Source organism: Lygodium microphyllum, chromosome 16 (assembly GCF_053477565.2).
Source record: "Lygodium microphyllum isolate KBCC chromosome 16, Lygodium_microphyllum_v1.1.10, whole genome shotgun sequence".
Classification (NCBI taxonomy): Eukaryota; Viridiplantae; Streptophyta; class Polypodiopsida; order Schizaeales; family Lygodiaceae; genus Lygodium; species Lygodium microphyllum.
Genome location: NC_141150.1, coordinates 36,402,336 through 36,427,061, shown reverse-complemented (window position 1 = coordinate 36,427,061; position 24,726 = coordinate 36,402,336). Strand labels below are relative to the sequence as shown.

The 24,726-nt window shown below is 42.1% G+C and overlaps 1 protein-coding gene across 2 annotated transcripts in view; it reads left to right on the top strand.

Moving 5' to 3' along the window:
- Positions 1-12,629: 12,629 nt before the first annotated feature.
- Positions 12,630-24,726, top strand: part of LOC148022702 (erythroid differentiation factor-like protein) — a 94,121-nt gene continuing 82,024 nt past the window's right edge. For both annotated transcript variants that reach the window (XM_087695647.1, XM_087695648.1), the window contains exon 1: positions 12,630-12,882. The gene's annotated coding sequence lies outside the window, so the exon portion shown is untranslated. The remainder of the gene's footprint in view (positions 12,883-24,726) is intronic.

Genomic DNA, 24,726 nt, shown 5'->3' with positions numbered 1-24,726 from the left:
CATATGTCTTTGAAAGGAATGAAAATGCTTTCTAGTTTGCAATATTTACCGCCCCTTGATTATGCATGTTTTAATTCATGTGAGCATTGTCTTTATGGTAGGTAGACTAGGTCTATGCACAAGAAGTCTGGTAGGCCATGCATGAGTGAGCCCTTGACATTGGTACATTCGGATGTCTATGGGCCCATGCCTTGTTAGTCTATGGGTGGTGCAAAGTATTTTGTTACTTTCATAGATGATTTTTCACGAAAAGTTTGGGCTTATCCCATTAAGCTGAAATCTGATGTCTTGGCTGTGTTTCAGAGATGACTTGCATTGGTTGAGAACCAGTCTGGATATAGGCTAAAATGCCTAAGAACAGATAATGAGGGTGAGTATGTCTCACGTGCTTTTGAGCAGTTATGTTATGAGAGGGGTATTAAGCGTCAGTTGACCGCCCCCTACCCCCCCCCCCCCCCAGAATGGTTTGGCTGAGTGGATGAATAGAACCATCCAAGAGCATGTACGCAGTATGCTTAGCCATGCAAGCCTACCACAAAGCTTTTGGACTGAGGCAGTTAGTACAGCTGTGCATATCATAAACAGATTATCTTCTAGTGGTTTGGATTTCTAGGTTGCAAAGGAGGTATGGACTGGAAAACCTCCCTCTCATGCGCATCTTCGTGTCTTTGGATGTGAGGCATTTTGCCATGTGCCCAGGGACAAGAGAAGTAAGCTGGATCCTAAGAGTGTCAAATGCATTTTCCTTGGTTATGGGGACGCAGGTGAGATGGGTTACTATCTTTGGGATCCGCAAGCGCGGAAAGTCATCCACAGTCATGATGTAGTCTTCCATGAAGACAAGATGCATAGGCAGCCTGAGAGAGTTGTTGAGATCCGCAAGGTCATATTTCAGGAGGAGCAGCCGAGAGCTCCCGCACAGCCAATTGGAAAGCCTATAGCTGCACAGCAGATGCTCATGGTCAGGGTGTTGGACAGGCAACTGGGCAGGCAGCAAAGCCTGCCGTGAGACGGTCTACTAGAGACATACGTCTACCTGATAGATTTCAACCCTCGATGCATTATGTCTTGGTTACAAATGCAAGAGAGCCTTTCACTTATGATGAGGCTATGCGCAGGGGTAATAGTCACTCCTAGGAGAGGGCTATGTAGTCTGAGATAGACTCCTTGCATAAGAATGAGACTTGGGATTTGGTTTCATTGCCTAAGGGCAAGAAGGCTTTGCTATGCAAGTGGGTGTACAAGCTAAAAAGTACCCCTGGACACCCCAAGCCAGCATGCAAGGCTATGATGAAGGAAATTTGGTATGGAAGCCTCTATACTATGCCAAACTTCCTTCTGCCACAAAGTGAATGAGGTAAGGGTACCACCTAGTCATGGAAGAGCGGACTAGGACGCTATGCAAGAGGGAGAGGAGCTTGTGAGGGAGAAGAGAGGAAAACTAAGAGAGGGGGAGAGAGAGAGAACTATAAAAAAATAGATGAATCAATAAACTTAAGCGATGGAGAACCCTCGAGACATAACCAATATACACAATATGGACACCAATAGTATGGGCTTATTACACTGTAGAGCATGTATAAGCTATAGTAAGGGAATGAACTGCATAAGCTCATGAGAGAGAATGGGGAAGGCTCAATAGGGCTGAAGACGGCCTCTTGGCTCTCTCTCTTCTTGCAAATTACAAAGGAAAATGTCTCTTTATATAGGCATTGAGGGTGTTTAGGGAGGAGGTTAAGATAGAATAGGAATTAACACCACCAAAGTTGCATTAAGGCGGCTCCACCAATGTGGAAGCTCCATCTAGATGTTTTGTCGACCAATTTCGTACTTAATCAAGTTCCATGGGGAAGAAAGTGTGGGTGTGTATAAAATTGGGAGATGGTCTCCACCGCAGTTGGAAAAAGTTAGCATCCACCATTTTGGCCATATCTCCCGACTCGTTGCTCTAAAAAAGTATTAAAAAATACCAACAAAAACTTTAGCTCACGTGCTATAACTTTCATGTTGAAAAGTTTTTTTGGATCAGAGTGGAAGTATTTTTTAAAAATCTTACAAAATCATGTGCTTGATTTTTCTTCCACTAATGCTTCCAAGAAGGGTCCCATTTGTTTGAATTATCATAAGGATCCAAAGTCATGACATTATGAGCCTCACATGCCCTTTGGATGGCTCTAAATCCATTTCATGTCTTTTCTTTTCACATTATACATTTTCCCTTCACCTTCCTCCATTGATCTTTACTCTTCACCCCCCCTTGGTAAACCGGTCCATGAAATATTTCCATCCAGTGATTTCTTGGATTTTTCAAGAGGTTTTTCCCACCCTCTTCTTTATTTCAAAGCTCCAAATATACAAAAAATCAACAAAGTGTTAGATAAATATTTTTTTTGTAATTTTCTCGGATCATATAGGCCCCCCCAACCTGGCTAGAGGTATTTATGCCTCTAGACACTTTGGTATCTTGAGTTGACCCCACCTTGATATGATAGGGTTTTAAGCGCCATCCATTTACCTTGGTCTTGTGCACTTTTCCCTCAATGTCTTAAAGTTTGTAGGATCCATTGTTGAATTTTTTTTGTGACCCAAAATGGTCTCTTCCACCAGTAGAGAAACTTGCCATCCTTTCTTTTATCAAAGCGATTGTCATATTGAAGCACTAAAGATCCCTCCTTGATGTTTTTATCTATTAGCTTCTTGTTGAACTTTTCTCTACGCTTCTCAGCTTCCTGGGAGTAGTGGTTGATGGATTTTTCACGATCCAATTGTAGCCTCTCTAGGTCTAGTAATCTTTGATGTAACTTCTCATTTTGAGAGCCTACTGTGCCACCTAATACCCGAAGGCTAGCTAATTTCACCTCAATAGGCAAAAGAGCCTCTTGTCCATAAACTAGATGAAAATGTGTGAACCCTAACATGGTTTTGAAGGAGGTTTTGTAAACCCATAAAGCTCCACTAAGGTGCTTGTCCCAATCCCAAGGCCTTGAATGTACCTGTTTGCTAATGATTTTACAAATCATTCCATTTACCTTTTCCACCAACCCATTGCATTGAGGGTAGTAAGGGGTAGAGTGTCGTCGTTGAATATTTAGCTTTTGCATGAGTTCACCCACCACATTAGCTCTAAACCCTGGTCCTCTATCTGATAGTATTTCAAGAGGGGTACCAAACCTACAACAAATGTGGTCAAAGATGAATTTACTCACTTCCTTACCAATGATTCTTCTAGTTGGCATAGCCTCAGCCCATCTAGTCATGTAATCTACCCCCATGATGATATACTATTTTCCTGATGGAGTGCGTGGTAGAGGCCCTATGGCATCAATTCCCCACTTCTCAAAGGGTCCATAGACCTTGATTGGGGTTTGGGGTTCTACTATGAGCTGTCGTGGTCCTGATTTCTGACATTCTTCACATGTTTGACACCAATATTTGACATCTCAGTGTAGACTGGGCCAAGTAAAGCCGGCTTGTAGAACCTTTCTACTTGTGATGTTGTGTGCAAAGTGTCCTCCACACACATCATCATGGAAAGCTTTTAAGATTTCTTCAATTTCCCATTTTGAAGGCACTTTCCTAAGCACACCATCCTTACCAGGACAATACAAACTATCATTTACCATGCGATATCTTGTAGCCTTTCGAGCTAGCCACTGTCTTTCTCCCTTAGTCGGGTGTTTGGGAGCTTCTCCTTGCTCTAAGAGATGTAGAATATCTTCTAAGTCTTGCTTGCCTTGCCGAAGTGGGGGTTTGATAGCCACTGCTCCCACCATTGACTCGTTCAGCTTTGATGATGCTACATGGTTGGCATCTTTATTCTGGTCTCTTGGCGCATGATGTACTTGTACCTCCCTAAATCTTCTCATAAGAGATTTGGCCTCTCTCATTTTACTAGAAAGGTTTGTATTTTTGCATGCCCATGTACCTTGCATTTGCCTTACCAATAGCATGGAGTCTCCAAAAGCATTCAACCTCTCGATTAAATTACTAAGACACCAACAAAGACCATGAATTAAAGCTTGATATTCTGCCTCATTGTCAGAGTTGACACCTTCCAAGATGATTCCTTCACCATAGATTTTCTCTCCTAAAGGAGAGAAAACAACAATGCCTACGGCTGCCTTATCCTTAGTTCTCTTATATGCACCATCAAAGTAGAGGCTATAAGCATCTACAAGAGTCTTTATGGATGGGGGTGGTGGAAGGTTCTTTCTTTTCACCATGAGATTTTTCTCATAGCACCTGTTTGTCAAAATATCAGCCAAGCATGCCCGAGTTGTTTTTTCAACCTACACTGTATAATCAAACTCTTGAAGTCGGACCATCCACTTTGCTATTTTGTCAGAGATTTCCATATGTTGTAGTGCATAGGGAAACATATCCTCCATAGTGATGATCACAAACCTCTTTGGAAGCAAATATGGCTGAAATTTGGTTACTGCAAACATGAGGGCCAACACTAGTTGTTCCATGGAGGTGTAAGCCTTCTCTGAGGCTTTCATGAGGCAGCTGGAAAATACACAGGCCTCATGAAGGATGTTTTTGGATCTTTTTGTAGGAGAGCAGCACCAATGGCCTCTTCTCCTACGCTAGGGTTTTCAAAGAATGTTTCTTCCCAACAAGGATGGAGGATTATAGGAAGTGACCCCAACATTTACTTTATCTCCTTAAAATGTCCTTCACTTTGTTCACTCCATACAAGTGTTTCTTGGCATGTCAGTTGTTGCTGCAGGGGATATATGGCCTGAGAGAGTAAGTGTATAAATCTACCCAAATATCTTAGCTTTTGTAAGAAGGAGACTAATTGTTTGATGGAGGTTGGGGAAGGTAGAGCTAGCAATGTTTCTACCTTATTTGGATCTACCTCAATTCCTTCAATTGACACTACATGCCCTAGTAGTGTAACAAGTCATCTATGAAAACCCTTATGGACTTACCAAAGTAAGGTTGGAAGACCATATTCATGAATCGTTGAAAGGTTGCTCGGGCATTTGTGAGACTAAAGGGCATGACCCGAAAGGCAAAATAGCCCCATGGTGTGATGAAAGTGGTCTTCTTTTGATCCTCCTCTGCAATGCGAATTTGGAAGTAGCCAGAGTAGCATCACACACCGTATACCACTCATGTCCTGCTACTTCATTTAAGATTTCATCTTGAAATGGGAGAGGAAAGTGGTCCCTCTTTGTTGCAGCATTTAGTGGCTTGTAATCTATGCATACTCTCCATTACCATTTTTCTTTGGCCTCAGTACTACTAGGGAGACCCATTCTGAATCTTCCACTGGGTATATGAATCCTGCATTCAAGAGTCTCTTCACCTCCGTCAACAGTGCATCCTGTTGCACAACTCCCAATCTTCTCAATCTTTGTACTATAGGTTTGCTTTCTTCTTGAGTTGGATGTGATGCTTCACTGTAGTGACACCTATAATGTGAGCATAATCAGAAATAAACAATGATGCATGCTTCTTGAGAACGTTCACATAACCCTCCCTTTCTTCATCCTTTATATCCTTGGATATCATCTTCTTTAGGCTAGCATCCCATACATCTTCTCCTGGGATTCTTGGGTTGTCTTCTGATGAGGTAGGTTCCTTTAAGATGACACCCATAACTTTGAGAGTGCTATCACTCTCTCCACTTGAACTCTCTTCCTCTTCTATCGATGAGGAACATCCACTTGAGCTCCACTCATCGGCAGACGTTTCTAGTTCAAGGTTCTCTTGACGCCCACTCTTCAAGTTGTAAACCACCTTTTGATCGTGGCCACCCACCTTACGTGGCCTCAACTCCAGATCTCCTGTTGCCAAATATTGCCTAGCTCCGATGCCCATAAGCCAAGGTCTCCCTAGGATGAGGGGATATCCTTCTCCCTTTACTGGCATCATATAAACATCCACTGCTGTAGTGATTCCAAAAACAAAAACTCTCAAAGCTTTCACTACACCCACACATGTGACTGCACCATTGTTGGCCATCTTTGCCCTAAAGGTTGAGGATTCCATTACTTCTAAGCCTAATTGATGCATAAGCTTTTCTGTCATGACACAAACCTCTTCTCCACTATTGATGTACGTTTTTCAAATCCGTTGACCTTTGATTTGAGCCTCCACTAAAGGCACTATATCTTTGAGGCCATATGCCTTGATTGTACAAACCATTTTACCTTGCCTTGCCCTCGTGCTTACCATTTTTTACCATTGTCGTCGTAGCTTTGGAGAGGCATGAAGTAGTTGTGGCCAAGTAATTTTTGGCCCTTGAGAGCTCACGTCTGCTACTATCAGATCATAAGGTTGTGTCAGAGAACCCAAAGGGAAGTCGGAGATATTAATTTTAGACCTAGTTCGAGTTTTTCTATTCTTCCCTTCATCTCTAGGTGCACGTGATGTACTTGCCTCATTGATTGCTTCCTTGCTTGCCTCCGTTTGGACACGTACCCGCTTGATAGGCATGGTCTCTACTACATCTACCTTCATCTTACCTCTCGCTATTTCTTCTTGGAGCCTTCTATCCCTGACCACCTCCTCTATTTTTATGACATTAACATTTGGTTGAACAGCAAGGGTTTCACCTTGAATATAAGGTGGTTGTAAAATTGCAGGTCGTGACTGCTCTTGCTCTTGAGTCCTAGCATGAGGAGGGCTTACTTGTTGTCGAGGACCTCTGGCAGGGTGATCATATCTTCTAGGGTGGGGACAATTGTACATGCCATGTCCATTTTTTCCACAGTTGTAACACAATATCTCCCTTGCTTGTTGCCACATTTGTGGTCAATTCTCACCATTCCCCTCGATAGGTCTTCTTGCACCTTGCACAAGGTTCACTCTCAAACCCTCTAGTTGATTAGTAAGATTGTTTATTTGTTGGATCATGTCTTCTTGACCTCTAACAAGGCCTGGTGCATTAGATACATTTGGGGGAACTTGAGAGGCCTCCATAGTTGTGATGTTGTTTTCCAAAACTGCTTGGCTAGCTTGGGCTTGGTAGAGAATCTTTAGATTCTTTTCCCTAGTGATTCTCAAAGCATATTCAAATGTGTTTGGAAATTTCACATTTACCTTCTCCCTGAGCAAGGGGTACAAACCTGAAATAAATCGATCCTTTTGAAGGCAGTTTGGAGCTCTCTCACTAGGATTCAGTGAGTTTGACCACTGCCCCCAAAGCTTCAAAAACCCTTCCTCATAAGTTGCATAACCATAAGGATCACTTTGATGGAGGGCCAAAAGCCATTGCCATAACTCTTCAGCTGAGTTAGTTTGTTGAAATCTATGCAAGAAAGCTGCCTTCAATCCCTCCCATTCAGCTCTTTGGGCCGGATTTAGAGTTTGGAACCACATTCTAGCTTCTTTCTTGAGCACCAAAGGAAAAGCCCTCAACTTTAATGCTTCATCATCCCTCTCAGAGACAAGGAAGGCCATCTCAAGGTTGTCCAAAAAATCCACTGCATTTTCTCCATTGCACCCAAAGAAGCTTTGAAATGTCATGTTGCCTTAGTAGAGTACAAAGATGAACATGTCTAGACTTAAGTTGTATTTATGAGGGGAAGGATGAATGGGTTCACAGATGCATTGATTTCAACAAGACGTCTAGGCCCCAGTATGCTTCTAATAATGCCTTGGAATCTAAGCTTTGTGCTGGCTACAATATGCACAGTTTGCATAGCAAGAGATTGGATTGGTCTATACAACTCACGATGATTCATGGGAAAATATTATAATAAAATAAAGACATATACATTGAAGGATGCATTGTAGTCTAGCATTGGGAAGATTATAGGTTCTGGTGATATAAGAATCTCCCTTAATCTTTCAGCCCCAAAGTACATGATAAGACGCTGCTGGAAGAAAATCTTCCTACTGATGCATACATTAACTTGGATGTTTTGTACAGAGTGGAAGGTGTAGAAATTTGAGCCATTATTATTATTCATAAGTGGAGACTACTTAAGAGAGTAGAGGGAATGCACTTTCTTGAATTATAAAGGATTTTCCCCAGAGTGTTTCTTTCTGGAACCCACCAACTTTGCTATACAGGGGATTTTCTCACCAATGATTGTTCTTGTCTTAGTGTGTCCATCCTCGGCGACATATGTTTTATAAGTTGTGATGGCCACCTTTTCAACCACACCCAACCTTCGAGCTAGCAACAGAAGGTAGTCTCCATACTTTGCACCTCTACAAAACTCCACACCGTTCATGCATAGTTGTCCTCCTTTGATGTGGATTAGGCCAGAGAGAGAGAGGGATTTGATGATTTGGAGACGAGGACCTCCCGAAAGGGCCTTCACTTTGTTTGCAAAACACTCACCACAATTATGAGAACCTAGCAATTGATGGCAACATGATTTTTTTCGTTGTGAGAGAATGGAATTTCTAAGGTGAACACCTTTTATCCGCATACGTGCTGTCATCCGATAGGCATACTTCCTTTCTTGGGCTTCCTTGGGAGACCATTGTGGGAGTCGTGGACTTCGACCAGCTTCAAAAAGAGTTGGTGAAGGCGTTGGAGAAGAGCCACTTGAAGCACTTGTTGTAGAGGATGCACCACTAAGTGTTGTATCGTCCCGCATAAGGAGGTAAAGAATTGTGGATGAGAATGTCCTCAGCGGGGGCACCAATTTATGATGAAGGAAATTCGGTATGGCAGCCTCTATACTATGCCAAACTCCCTTCTGCCACAAAGTGAATGAGGTAAGGGCACCACCTAGTCATGGAAGAGCGGACTAGGACGCTATGCAAGAGGGAGAGGAGCTTGTGAGGGAGAAGAGAGGAAAACTGAGAGAGAGAGAGAGAGAGAGAGAGAGAGAGAGAGAGAGAGAGAGAGAGAGAGAGAGAGAGAGAGAGAGAGAGAGAGAGAGAGAAAGAGAGAACTACAAAAAAAATAGATGAATCAATAAACTTAAGAGATGGAGAACCCTCGAGACATAACCAATATACACAATATGGACACCAATAGCATGGGCTTATTACACTGTAGAGCATGCATAAGCTATAGTAAGGGAATGAATTGCATAAGCTATGGATCGGAGTGGAAGTATCTTTAAAAAATCTTACAAAATCATGTGCTTGATTTTTCTTCCACTAATACTTCCAAGAAGGGTCCCATTTGTTTGAATTATCATAAGGCTCCAAAGGCATGAAATTATGAGCCTCACATGCCCTTTGGATGGCTCCAAATCCATTTCATGTCTTTTCTTTTCACATTATACATTTTCCCTTCACCTTCCTCCATTGATCTTTACTCTTCACCCCCCCTTGGTAAACCAGTTCATGAAATATTTCCATCCAGTGATTTCTTGGATTTTTCAAGAGGTTTTTTCCACCCTCTTCTTTATTTCAAAGCTCCAAATATACAAAAAATCAACAAAGTGTTAGACAAATATTTTTTTGTGATTTTCTCGGATCAGCTAGATTGGTAGTAAAGGGTTTTAAGCAGGAGCATGATGTGGACTTTGATGAGGTCTTTTCTCCTGTGGTTAAGATGACCACCCTGTGCTTAGTCTTGGCTTTGGTTGCTCAGCTTGACTTGGATTTATACCAGATGGATATCAAGACGGCTTTCTTACATGGGGACTTGCACGATGAGATTTATATGGAGTAACCTAAGGGCTTTGTAGAACCTGGTAGGGAGCACCTAGTGTGCAAATTGAAGAAAAGTCTTTATGGCTTGAAGCAGGCACCTAGGGAGTGGTATCATAAGTTTGATGTCTTTATGCAGTCACAGGGCTACAGCAGGAGTGCTATGGGTCTGTGTCTTTACACGAAGAAAGCCCATGATGGTTCTTTATTGATTTTGATACTCTATGTGGATGATATGCTGATAGCAGGGAAAGCTCATGATGAGCTAGATGCTCTTAAGGCTTAGCTCAAGAAGAGCTTTGAGATGAAAGATCTAGGGCTGGCCGCTCACATGCTTGGTATGCGCATCAGACGCGACAGGTATCAGGGACTCCTCTACTTGTCACAAAGGGAGTATATTCATAAAGTCCTTGAGCGCTTCCGCATGCAGGACGTAAAGCCTATTGGCTGTCCATTGCCTTCTTATGTGAAGATATCACAGGTTGATTGTCTGCAAACAGATGAGCAGAGGGCCGAGATGGCCAAGATTCCCTATGCATCCGCAGTGGGTAGTCTTATGTATGCCATGATCACCACTCGTCCAGTTATTGCCTTTGTAGTTGGTGTTGTGGCACGTTATATGGCTACACATGGCAAGAAGCATTGGGATGCCGTGAAGGGTATCATGAGGTACCTGAAGGACACTGTAGATATGTGCATATATTATGGCAGTCAGGATACAGGAGTCGTGGGGTACACTGACTCTGATTATGCAGGACATGTATATAGTAGGAAGTTCACTTTCGGCTATGTATTCACCTATGATGGAGGTGCTGTTTCTTAGATGTCCAGGGTGTAGAAATGCACAACCCTTTCTACTACAGAGGCCGAGTATGTTGCAGCCATTGAGGCTTGCAAGGAGGCCATTTGGTTGGGTCATTTGGTTGTTGACCTTGGTATTGATGCTATCCCTACACTACATTCGGATTCTATGAGTGCTATTTAGTTAGCCAAGAATCCGGTCTTCCATGCGAAGACGAAACACATTGAGGTGAGGTATCACTTCATACATGGGGTCATTGAGGACAAGTCTGTTGATCTTGTCAAGATCTCGACTGACCAGAATCTTGCAGATCTGCTCACGAAAAGCCTCTCTAGAGAGCGCTTTGCCTTCCTCAGGAGGTTGATGGGCGTGGGATGAGATGACATCTTTCCTCATCCTGTTGTACATGTGTACATGTTGTATTGTCTTTTTTTCTTTTTCTTTTCACTCCTCACTAGGGCCGATTCGCCTTTAAGTGGGAGGTTGTTGGGGATAAAGGTGCCTCCACCTAGCCGCCTGTGTATTACTACACTGACAATCACTGCACTGCACATTGCAAGTGGTGGGCACCTGTCACCGTCACTTTATTCTATATTCTTTTAGTGACAGTTTGAATAAAGGAAGGCCTGGTCACACATTGTGACTGTTGAAGTTCCCATTTCTTGTCTTTCTCTTTCTTGCTCTTGCTCTCCCACCATAGCTCTCGAGTGCAAGCTTCGATCATTCTCACCTTTCAGATAGGATATGAAAGATCCCACAACCTGGGATCGTAGGTATGGATACAAGATAACATAATTACAAGATCTCCCTTGACGAGGATGAACAAGATACAAGACAACATTAGACAAGATCTCGTATTACGAGATTACAAGGTGACAAGACAATAGGAGTATAATGGAAGACAGGACAAGACTAGATATCGTGACTAGACAAGAACTAGAATTGGAACTCGAGGTTACTTACTTGGAGATCTCGATTCCTTGAGTTCTTAAGATTGGCATTGGCACGATTGAGGAGCTCTATGGCGAGCCTTTCCTTTTGTAGGTGTTGGAGGGCGACTAAAGATATTCTAGAATGTTCCATGATGATATCATCAATCAATGATGACATGGCGTATCTTCTAGAAGGTTCTATGAGACATGGCAAGCATGGGTTCACATGGTTGGCTCAAGAATGCCCTGTTAAGGGTGCGCTCGCATGGGTTGTGGATTCATATGGCACGAGTAAGAATTAATCCGTACACTTGATCATGGCATGTCCGTGACAAGTTGTATGAATTGGACCTCGATGCCACACACTTCGAGATCTACCAAGGCTCGACAACAATCTAGTCCTTCTCTTTGTGCCACCTAGGATCATTCCTAGGTTCACGAAATTTATGTATTATAAGATAGTATAGATAGATGTGAGTACCACTATCAAAGCAACAATGCAAGGACCCAAAAACAAGCACTTTGCATACAACATACCATGTAAGAGGAATGATAAAGTATGTATAGGGTACACTTTAAACATTGAAAAAAGAATACAACAACATAAAAGAAGGCCAATCTAAAATATGAAGAGAAGACATTCAAACCTAACAACCCTTTGAGGATAATTTTGAGGTGAAGGTAAAAGTAAGGGTATCAAACATATAGAATAAAGGACCCTAAAGCAAGCATGATCCTTCAATAGGATGCAACATCTATGGGAAATAACAATTTGCATGGACATTCGACAAGATGTAAAAAGGACTAGTTTTTGGAAGAGAGGGAACTTGATTTACTAGTGTGTAAAAAAGCTGAACTTACTCTAAGCCACTCTTTTTGATTGTATTTTCCAATTTAACAAATACTAACTAAAGTATCATAATAGACCATTCATGAGAAAGATCATGAATATACATTGCACCTATCTTGTTTGATACCATTGTACACTACGACATAACATGCTTTCCCATCGAACCAATGTCAGTAACTAAAATTGATTACAAGTGTCTTACTAGTTGGCAGAAAACTAGCTTTCACAAAAAATATAAGCAAATATAAAAACCTTTAACTTAAAGTTTTGGAGGGATTATTAAATCAAATTACATGTATTTGCCATTATTATAATAAAAACTTTCATAAGCCCAAATTTTAAACCGTCTTCTAGAAAAGTTTAAGGTATTCTTGAAGTCGTTGTAAATCAAGCAAAATACATTTTACTTAATTAAGGCTCGGTCTTTGCAATTCGTTTTAATCAATCAGACCTCAGTCTTTCATGGATACTGTAAAGAATACAATTTCGTAAGCTGGGACTTACAGATTTCTTGAAATGATGATGATGCTAGAGACGAAGCTATTATCTCGCGATCCTTCTCGCCTAGGTAGCTAAGGAAGCATGCGAAGCCAGCTTAATTCTGCTGCCTTGAAGCGAAGACCGACGTTTGTTGTTTCTGATGATTATATAGCCCTTGCGACTGAGTAATAATCACGCTCGGCCCCTCTGACAACTCGCCTTCACTTGTGCCGATCTCGCAGGTCCTTTGCTTCTCACTCATTTAATGTGCTTTTCCGATTTATGTTATCTCAGGCACAGACAGATATGGCTGTTTCTGGCGTAATTCTCATTACCGACTTTGCAAATGAGAGCCGGATTAGGGACTTTGCAAATCAGATTGTCTCTCATTGAATTCCGTTTAGTATTGCTTTTCTCATTCAAGTTTCATTTAGTCTTCATTGTATTCCCAATGTACTGTCGATGTGCTCTAATATTATATTAACAACCACAGGCAGTTATGCTTGCTGCAAACCAGCACATCAAGCCTGTTGATTGCTATAGTCTTCCCTGCACAATCTGTTGGTTGCTGAAGGTAAAGCATTTGCATCAGACCATGCACGTCTAAAACACATAAAATGAGAGACAATCACAATGTTAGAGCTCTTGATGTCCTTGTTTGACTTAGACCGAGGCTCATAGGCAGGAGACGATTGTATACGACACATGACTACTAGCCCCTCTTGCACACGTGTAGTAGATTGTATCACAACAAATTGCTACTGCCCTATTCAATGTATCTTGGATGAAATGCCCCTCTAGGATCGAACTTGCACATGAGATATGACACAAGTTGTATCCACAGCAAAGAACATAAAAGGAATGGACATTAGACTCACCTCCTAGCCATAGACCCAAAGGGGCTCGCCCCTATTCTTGGGGCTAGTAGCAAATAGGGTCATGACCATGTCCCAAAAGGCCAAGAGGTAGCGTCACCTAACACCAGCTCACACTGTCCCAATATATGGATATGTGTGGTGATCACACAATGATGTGTGCAATAGGGCTTTGCATCCTACAAATAGGATGCAGTTGACCTAACAAGAGGAGGACTGATCAGTCCTTGCATGCAGCCCACAATGTCAGTGAGGGCACCAGATTAGGCTAATGATGACAATAGTTGTGGAGATAGAGGAGAAGACTGAAATTGGAGTGTGCACGTGTAAACCTGCAAGAGAAGAATGGGAGATAATCAACCAAGTGAGTGGGAGGTGGCTATAAATAGCCAAACACTCCTAAATGTGGCCGACCTGATATCTGGGCCCTAAAAGTGGGCTGATCAGCATTTAATGCTGGAAAAAATGCCAAACAGGCCACAAAAATCCTAGCAAATGTGGATAATGTTTGGTAGGTATAAGCAGACTGATGTATGCAAAAATTACCCAAGAAGTGCACACAAAAACTAGATCAGAGGAGAAAATGCACTGAAAGGCAATAAAAATGGCTTCTCTAGAATGAGCTACCTTCTTAGTCAAAATAAGCGACAGACAGGTCAGAGCCCCTAAAGTCTTCGTTTGACTCAGATTGAGGCTCATAGGTAGAAGATGAATGACAATCATGATTACCGACACCCTCTCTCAGATCTTGGATGTGGCGGAAGGCCAAGGAAGAAATGGGTCTTGGGGTGGCAAGAGGAATGCTAATGTTGATGAAGTCCGTTGATGAAGACTACCAGCGAAGAGGCTCTTCAAGATCCTGAGAAACCCCCTCTGAAACACTAGGGGCTAAGAAATCCACAGCCGCATCATTGAGATCGTCCCCCTCTGAAAGGGATGGAGGGTATGAAGGAACCACCAGAGGAGAGGGTGGGGGATGGGAATAAACTTGTGGAATAAGTGGTGCACAAGTGGGAACAGGTGTAGCAATGAACAATTGCCTTGGAGGGCCCTGCATAAGAGAAGGGGAATGGAGCCCATAAGGCCCACTCTCCTATCAACTTATCGCAATAATAACCCCTGTAGAAGAATCCTCAATACAAACTGCGTGCTTGGTGAAGACAACCTGGGTACCAAGCCTAGTAAGGCCATAAACTGAGAGGAGTGGAAAGTCCACATTCAGAACATAAAGGGCTTGAGAAAGGGAGCTTGGCGATGCATAGGCAGGAAGCAAAGGTAAACTGCCAAGACCACTAATAGGCACTGTCACAATGTCACCCCTTTCTTCTTTCTCCCTCTTGAACTTGCAACAAAAGTTCTGGTGGAGGTGGATCTATTGGTAACCTCTTTGGTGCGTTTGTCATGCTCCAAAACAAGTAGGGCAAGCTCCTCCCAGAGAAGCTTCCCATGAGTTCTCAATGTAAGAAGGATGGTGTAGAAGACATCAAACTCGGGAGATGGCAGTTGAGTCAAAAGGATCATGGCCATATCCATTGAAGAGATCATTTGGCCACAAGGGATGTAAGCTCATCCCTCATATCCTCCAACTTGTCGATATGATTCTTCATGGAAGGAGAATCATCAACAGTGAGCGTCCATAATTTCTTCTCGAGAGTAATTTAGTGTACAAATGTCTTCTGATGGTACAAAGAGACAAGCTTTGTTCCTATTTCCATTGCTTTCTATAACCTGCGTATATGTACCAGGATAGAATCGCGCAAGCTCATAAAGAGGAAAGATTGAGCTCTAGAGTTGGGCCGATTCCATAAGGTTGCGTGATCCATCGATGATTTAACAGTGGAATCTTTCATTGGATGGGAAATAGGGTGGGTAACAAACTTCCAAAGATCGAAGGTATCAATGATACACTCCACCTTACATGACCAAAGCGAGTATGAACCATCGAGCCGGTCTTCTTTGGGCAAAGAAGGGAGTATAGGTACCTATATAGAGGGTGCATGGATTGCATTTTGAGGCCAACGGAATGGGTTTTTTGTGACACATGGAGAGAGTAGGAGGAGAGGGATCCCCTACAAATGGGCTAGGTGACCTCCAGTCTTCACAATCCATACGATAGGCTTCGTGGTAATCTTGTCACTGGTCAGAGGAGTATTGAGAATGCTCATGTGTATCATCAAAGCCATGAAAGTGTTGTAAGACATCTTCGATATCTTGTAAGGCACCCACAAGAAATATGTGTTTTGACTGTACATAGCCATGAAATAGGAGGAAACGGCTATAGGATCAGAAGGAAGTCAGTGTAGAGGGTCATTGGGGGAGAAATATTGTTGCGTGCGCAAAGAATGGTGTGCTTGTTGAGGAGGGTTGTCGCTTGGCCAAGAAACATGTATGTTTGTTGCAAAGGACTATTGCCTGACCGAGGAAGCCTGTCTTCCCTAGCAGAAGAGGGAGTCGGTAAGATTCATCTTCACTTTGGACAAAGCCTTATGTGAAAGATGGATAGAAGGGGGAGAGGTACAAATAGGAGATTCCTCCCTCGGACGATATTCGCAATAATAATTACGCCTCCGCTCAAAAGAGTGTTAAGAACGATGATCCTCATCTGAGTCGTCAGAGCATGTAAATGGGAAAGACATCTTTTTCTTTTGCAATCACCCACAAAAGGAAACTTATGTTTGGCTATAGGCAGACCCGAAACAAAAGAAATCAACTATAAGATACCAAGATCTCGATGTAGAAGGTTTCCTTGAGGGGAGAAGACTGTTGCCTATACACAGAAGGATGCAAAAGCACAAAACACTGATCACCACCACACCTAGAGGGTCCTTTGGTACCCTCTCTTTAGGTAGCCGTACTTCCTTCGCTGCCTAAAGAGGATCGGTTGGATGGCTCCAACTATTCCCTGCGGTCTTGTAAGGTGGAGTGTGTTTTGGACTCCTTCGATCTTTGGGAGCTTGTTTTTGATCCTATCCCTCGTCCTAAGGAGGATCCTGCAGATGGGACATCTATGGATCACGCAGCCTTATGGGATCGGCTCAATTCTAGAGCCCACCGATCCTTCCTCTTTATGAGTTTGTAGTATTTTGTCCTTGTTCATATCCATAGGTTGAAGACCGCAACAGAAGTGTGGGTCAAGCTTGCATCTCTTTATCAGTAGAAGACGTTTGCTCATAAGATTTACCTTGAGAAGAAGTTGTGGATGCTCAGTATTGATGACTTCTCTTCCATGAAGGAGCACATCACTAAGATGGAGGACATGAGGGGTGAGCTTGCCTCTCTTGGTTGGATGATATCTTGTGAAGAAATGACTATAATCCTTTTGACTTAGTTGCCATCTCCTTAGTTCGATGTCTTCTATACTAGCCTTATCACATCGAGGATCTGCAAGACACTTCTATGGGAGGAGTTATTATTGCTTGTCTTGGAGCATGGCGAGCGACTAAAAGAGGTTAATGCTAGTGGTCCGACTCCACTAAAGCCTTTGTTGTAGGTCTTGGAGGAGGGAAGAAGAAGAAGAAGTAGTAGTCAAAGGCAAAGAAGCAGGAAAGTTCTTCGGCCTCCAACTTAGATTCAGAGAAGCCGAAGTGTCCACATTGTGGGAAGGGGACACATCCTGAGGAGAAATATTGGAAGAAGTATCCTCATCTTTATCAGGGAGCGAAGGGTGGATCTCCATTGGAACCTTCTACTACCTCCACCCCTGTTGTCACACGAGTCAATGTTCCTTCATATCCATGCTTTGGAGGAGGAGCCGTCTTCAGTGGGCTACCATGTCTTTTGGACAACCTTGGTTGGTGGACAGTGGTGCTTCGAGTCATAAGACTCCTCAAGGTTATTTGTTACATGATCTCTATTCCTTAGAGGGTTTAGTCACCACTAGCGACATTGTATGTGTAACCAGCCTTCCTTTTGTGGATATGTGGTAAATCCTTGATTACAACATAATTACAGTAGGAAACAATTAGTGCAAATCTGAAAATACAAATTTACCTATTGATCTTGGACAATGCACACCCGATTGGCCCCAAAATTGGTGCCCATTTCGGTCTTTCTTTAGCTTTATTGAAGAAAAAGTTGACTTACAATTGGATTCTCCCAATCCCTTTCGGTATTTCAACTCCCCTTGCTGTCCAAAGTGACCAACAAGTCTTTAATCTATTTTTCCCCTTGATTTGGGCACTCAATTGGCCTTCACCCACTTCATAGACAATGGAAATGCCCCAAATTCAATGGTTGGCTAGTCCTCCTTCTAAATTCAGCTGAAATTCACCTTTAGTCTTGTTGAATCCAAGTCTTGGAGCTTCCAATTTCTGGCACGCTTCCAAGGCTGTTGCTAAACCCCAATTTCTACTGTAAATTAGGGTTCACAACAGAGAAATTTGCAATTTCTCAGCCTCCAAGGGTCCAAATGTTGAGATCTTCAGAGCAAGGCTGTGAAATGGTTGGGAGATGAGAGGAAAAGTTGTAGAGAGAGAAAATTCAGAGTTTTGTCGCGAAGAATGACTGAAAATCAGTCAAGTGCAGCTATTGCCCTGCCACAACAGCATGTAGACACAAAGAATTGAAGAAAATCAGTCATTTATTGTTGTTGCTCTACCTCAACAGCTTGTAGATGCTGTCTCTTGCTGTTGATTGGTCTTCTTTTGCCCCTGGCTACCTCTTTAGGTCCTCCAATGGCTGCAAATCAGACCGGCAACCTCCCCTTCCTCTCCCTTGCAGGTTGAATTTATAGAAATGCTTCTCTTTAGCCTCTAAAGACTTTTTTCAGTCTTGCATGGGTATTTTTGATAAGTGGCAGCCTTTCCAAAGGGTTTTTCCAGCATTTTTCATAATTAAATATTATTTTTCAGTCTTTAAATACTGAAAATTAATCTAATAATTATTTCGGTGCCCTGAAAAATAATCTGACTAGCCAATAATTAAATTGGCTAGGCAACTTCTATTCTCGAGTGTCTCTACGCCATTTTTGACCATCAGATTGGCGTTAGGTACCATTAAACGCCACTTCTCTAGTGTTACCAATTGACACTTATGGCCAAATGGATGACCTAGGCCAACAACTGGCACCAGATACCACCAAGTACATGTGCGACATAACTTATAGCAACTTTTGCCTTTGACATCCTGTGATTTCTTTGAGTCCCGGGCTCGTAAATTTACTTTAACCCCAGTTGCACCTCACATGTGCAACATTTACTTAATCATGTTACTAAGAATTAATCTACATATTAAGTGAGGTTTCAAAAATACATGTCCTCATGACGACCCTCCCCCTTGAAATCCATGTAATCGTCCTCGATTGCAGTGCCAAATGCATCAAAAGCAAAGTACGACATTGGAATTTCCATAGGGCATCATAGTCAATACAACATTGCCCACTGCTGTTCAACCATTCCATATGCCCAACATATGCTTAAAATTACCAGCCAACATAATATAACTTAAGACTCACAAAGAATCTCAAAAACATTGCCAGATTATCATGTGACATGTCTATTACTCATGAGCTCAACTCATCTGGCAAAACCAAACCATAGTATAGCGAAAACCAAGCATAAACCATGGCTAAAACATCAATGGCATCATAACATATGGTGTTGTCCATGGAACTAGATGTAAGCCATTGAAAACTGAGCATAATTTGATCATAAATTGATCACTTGCTGATCTGAGAACTGATCACAAGCTGCTGCAAATGTAACCCTAAACTGATCATAAACTGATTGCAAAACTGACTAGCAATCAATGGAAAAACTGATTCACAACTGATTTAAAAAGTGACCATAAACGGTTTTTAGGCTGATCAAAAACTTAGCTGAAACTGATCAGAATTTTTGTCTCGAAATTGAGGCAAAATTCATGCTAAATTGATCATAAGCCAATGCAAAAGTATAGTTATAGTGCCCGGGTGAAACTCATACTCATCTGCATACATCTCACAGTGACTAGTACACTAAGTAGTGACCTCATGGCAAACATATTGTCAGCGCAGTACCTTGGATGCATGCTGAATACATCCGAGATCCACTACATGTGAGAGCTGTCCTTAACTGGAGGAGGGGAAGTGCTATCTCCCCCTTGAGCATCAGGCAATACTGCAGACCCTTGCTCTACTAAACCTGACGGAGCGCGAACTAAAGTCAGTTCTAACTGAAAGGCATCTAGGTAAAGCTGTAACAACTGAGGATGGTTTGCCAAGTCATTCTCTTCCATCCATCTGGCATCCATTGGTGAATAATTCTGAAATTTCACCAAGTATTTCATGAAAACTTTACCTTTGACCTTTCTTTTCTTATGTGCGAAAATTTGCTCAAGTACCAAAATCTCATCTAGCTCCTCAACCTCAGACTGAATTTCAGCAGACATATCCTCTGGCACATCACCATGAAAAGACCTTAACAAATTGACATGAAAGGCATTATGTATCCACCAATATGGAGGTAATTTCAGCCGATATGCCACATTGTTGATCTTCTCCAACACTTGGAAGGGCCCATAGTATTTCATACTCAACTTCGGATACAATCTTTCTTTCTCTTCCTTTCATCTTTTTCAGCCCTGCCTTTTCAAAACGCATCAATACATAATCACCCTCTGCAAATTGCAAGGCACGTCTATGTCGATCAGCTGCCCTCTTTTGCTTTTCTTGCGATCTTTGAAGTGCATATAAGTTAGTGGCCAAGAGTTCTCATGCATGTGACTTCATGTAGGCATTAAAATGGGAACTTAAGGTGACTTGTGTGGACAAGAGAAAGTGGAGAAAAAGAGAGGAGAAGAGGGTCAGCAAAGCAGAGGAGAAAAAGGGCACAACTTGTCCAAAGCTGTCCAGAAGGGTTGAGAAAAAAGGTAGAGAAGAAGGGGGACTGAAAACTCATGCAAGTTGGAGGATTTGGTGAAGGGGAACAGGGCTGAACACTCCTAGACCTTCAAGGTATTGATTGGGGCAGCAAAGAAGTAATTTGTGGTTCATATGAGCTGTGAGAAATAGGGTAAAACAAGGTATTCAGGTTGCATATTGCTGTCCTAAATTTTCAGCATGAATCTTTGAACACAAGGATAATACCAGATGCATATGCTTGTCTATAGTGAGTGTATGCTTGAAGTATACGAAGAACCCTCTTTAGGGTGATTTTGGGGCAGCGTAATGGAGGTTTTTAACTGCTATTCATAACGGTAAAACAAGGATGAATTCATGTGATTAGGTCCATATAGGGATCTCTTAGGATTTGGAGCTTACCATCGCTTGCTACCATACCCGCTTGATGGTAGTAACTATCTCTTACATGTTTTGTTAGATTAAAGATGAGATTTGAAGCTTTTTCGGTTGCATGAAGCCTATGTAGAGCATGGTATTGTTCTAAAGCAAGATTATCTTTGAGTTGACTTGAAGAGCTAGGTGAAGACATTGTACAGCCATGTGTATCAGGAGGCAAATTTCATTAATAGGGAGCTCAATTTAACATTTGAAAGAGATATTGTTGTGGAGTTCGGAGAGCAAAAGGAAAAGACATGGAGGCCAAGCACCACACCTTAGCCCCCTCACCCCGCAGCATCGAGTCGTGCTTGAATGCGTGTTGATAGCGCTAGCCCTCACTTGTGAACCATGATGCTCTGTACCTTCGGCTTGTCTTGTATATAGTCCCCCTTTTTGAATATGAGCTTTGCCCTCAAGCTGGGCCATTTTGCAATCTTTGGTGTTGTGTCATGTTGAGGAGTGCATGTCGAGTTGAGAAACTATACTATGATGCGATGCGTTGCAGTCTCGTGAGATGCCTCCCAAGGGTCGAAAACGCGCCCCATGGGGGATTTCAAGGGTTGGATCGTCACACTTGGTATGGGTAGTTTTTGTTGAGGATGTGGTTAGCTTGTTGTAAAGAAAATAGACATGGAGGGAAAAAGGCAACGATGGCTTCAGTCAAGAGTGGTCATCGATGATAAGGGTTTCTTTCATAACTGAAAGGAGCATTATACATCAATGTACTACAACACCTTACGCATCTTAACAAAACAATGTGGCTGAAAAAAAAATAACACTTTGATGGAAATGGCATATTGTATACTTTTACACAATAAGTTGTCCCTTGAAGCCAACGTTCCTGTGAGGTGTCCGCCCATCGGCGTTCCAGGCACTCTTTTAGCGGTCTATCGAGAAACAAATCTAAGCGTCGCTGCCCGGCACTCCCAAGGAATGTTCCGAGTTTTGTCGCCTAGGGTTTCCCGAATCCGCCTCGCAACAGAACGTTCACGACCGAACCCACTAGGATTGACCTGAAATTCGGGTTCCTAGTTGTCAAGGTCTCCTATTAGCATTCTAGCACCAGGTTTTGGACATCCTGCTTTACGCAGAGATACCCAACCCGAAGCAGATCTATGCCGCACTTGGTTCAAAGAGAATGGGAAACGAGAGGGATGCGTTGCTCAACCTCTCTGCCCATAGGGCATAGTCCCATTCCGGTCCCCTAAAACGGCATGAATCGGGTTCTAACCTATCGATACCTAAAGGTCGAATGACGATAAAAACTTGTGAGAAGCCTCCCAGTTCTCTGGGACCACCCTGCCATAGGACGGACCCGTCGGGGATTCCGTCCACCCGCTTCCCTTAATAGCTTTAGTTTTCTAATTAGGTTCTACCATATTTATGTGTGACACTTAAAATCAGCTTCATTAATTAAGCCTTTTAGGGAACAAGGTTCGTTCGCGTAAATTATAGCACAGACACGAAAACAGAGCAAAGCAATCTATTGACAGACAAGATCAAACAAGTTCCTTAACTTGTCTTCAAGTTAATCTTTGTCTCCCGCCCATACAGGAGAAATTATATTTCGCTTCTGTCCAACAGAAGTATCCCTTCTGCCCTGCAGAAGTAACTGGTCCAATTCACATGGCACCAAAACTCAATCCTTTATCTAGAATAGGATCTCCCAACATGCCCAGATGTTGGGGGCCACGGAGGTCTTCAACTCCATTCTAGACCTAGCAAGGGGTGTCCAGAGCTCCAACTGACCCACAAGCTGTCTAGGAGCGAAACATCATACCCGTGGTTGGCCTTTTCACCACTCGACCTTCGGCCCATGAATCGAGCAGTGCCCTCTCGGGTTACTACGCGGTGCGACCATGGAGGTAATCCACCCGTACAATATATCATTCCTTAATTAAATCCTTTAAGAATCAAGCACAAACAAGGCATTCAGCCTAATATCATTTTCCAAGAAAACATTCCTTTAATCCCATGGCGACTTGTCATCACAGACCCTTGCCATGTATTTACCATAAATCACAAGCACTTGGAATAATCATCCAAACAACAACTAACAACCAGTTGAATGTAAAAGCATTTAGGATATTGTTTGATCAATCAACAAAACCAATTGCATTCTTTCCAAACAATGCAAGAATAGACGATATAATATTTCCATCGTATATTTGCTCTCTCCCTTGGGATCTAAGAGCAATACCATGCAAACATGTTCTTAACACTTCCTTCCTTCGGCTAGGGCATATGTTAAGGGTTCAAACACTATTCATGATGTAAGTTCTATAGGTCACTTACCTTGATCGATAACCCAACCCTGAATTTGGATTGGCAAAAGTCATCGTTATCCCACGGATCTCAAGACATCCTAGCTTTAACCCTTATGATCAATTTCTTGTACTAGCTCTTAGTCAAGTCATGAGGTAACTAGAAAATTATCCTCATATATCAAACATGTCATAGGTATAACGTATAAATACTTGATAAGATAAGTGTGAGATTATCTCAAGTAATTAGACTTTAACATGCCTTGCCTTGAGCTAGAATATAATTCTTCTTAATATTTGGGCTCTTAAGCTAAGTACTTTTGAAGTATCTAAACTTTAAACTAGTACTTCTCTATTCATGATTCTTAATGTCATATTCTTTTAGCAATCATGCTAGTTATAACCCTTGACTATACTTTAATCTAGTACTTGTATGTCCAATCCTTTAATGTCGTTCTTTTGACGACTATGTCATTCATAATGCTTGATTGATTCTTCCTTGTAATTGCTCTACTAGCAAATAAGTCATATGTAACTAGGTGCAATTATCTTCCCTTGATATATGCACTTCACAAACTCCATCTTCCGAGTAAGCGAGATGAAATTTATCTTTTCCCATGACCTATACTCGTGCAATAGTATGAGGCCTAACGTATCTCATACAAGAATCAAAGCAAGCATCTATCAAATTGAAAATACATTACTTACAACCGGAACCGCAGTTGGATTGATGGTGATGCCTTTGCTCGAAGCCTTGTTGCTGGTTGCAGGATTGTCATCCGCACGCGACATTCTTTGCTTAGAGGCCATCGTCCGCAGGTAGACTCAAGAGATTAAGAAGGTAGAATAGATTCAAGATGAAAGAGCGTAAGAGAAGATGGTTAAGTCGAGGATCGAGATAGAGGGAATTGAGCTAATTCTCTTCCTTGCAGCCTCTCGAGGTGACTCTTCTCTCTCTCTCTCTCTCTCACGCTCTCTTTCAAGCTCTTCCTCACAATCTCTTGGAGGGGTATCCTTCTCTCTACCTCTCTCTCGTAGCCTCTCGGGGTCTCCTTATGCTTCCTTATGCCTCTCCCATGCCTCATATTTATAGTGAATTGGAGAAGAGGGCTTGTGGTTGAGAAGTGGAGCTCTTTGTGGAGGGGGATCTTGAAAGATCAGTGATCTGATGCTCAGATCATAAATCTGATGGTTTCATTGGCTCCGAAAGGGGGGTAAAACCCCAAGACGCCTGGTTAGAAAGCTCTCAGTTCACTCTTTCTTCTTTTCTCTGTTCGAAGTGCTGTCTACTGCCTGTAAACTGCGATCGCAGCGCGCGCGATTTCGCCAGTCACTTTTCTTTATTTTTCTTTTTATAAAATCTTCAAACTAACTAAAATATCACTTGTCTTTTCTTTTAAATGACATCCAGTTCCATATCGTTTTTTTTAAGGATAATATCTAAAATATCTAAAATATACTAGCTTTGCCCAAAATCTAATGTTTTTGGACCTTTCAAACTATACACATGAACTTAGTGATTAATATAACTCATAAGTCTCGTTCACCTTGTAATTTTACGTGAAGGGTAGCTACGGTCTTTACCAATTCGAGAAAAATATCGAATTTACGACTCTTGATTTTTCTAAATAAAATATTTTAAATTAAATAAAAATTATCAATAATTAATGTTAGTTAGTTTTTACCTTAGTT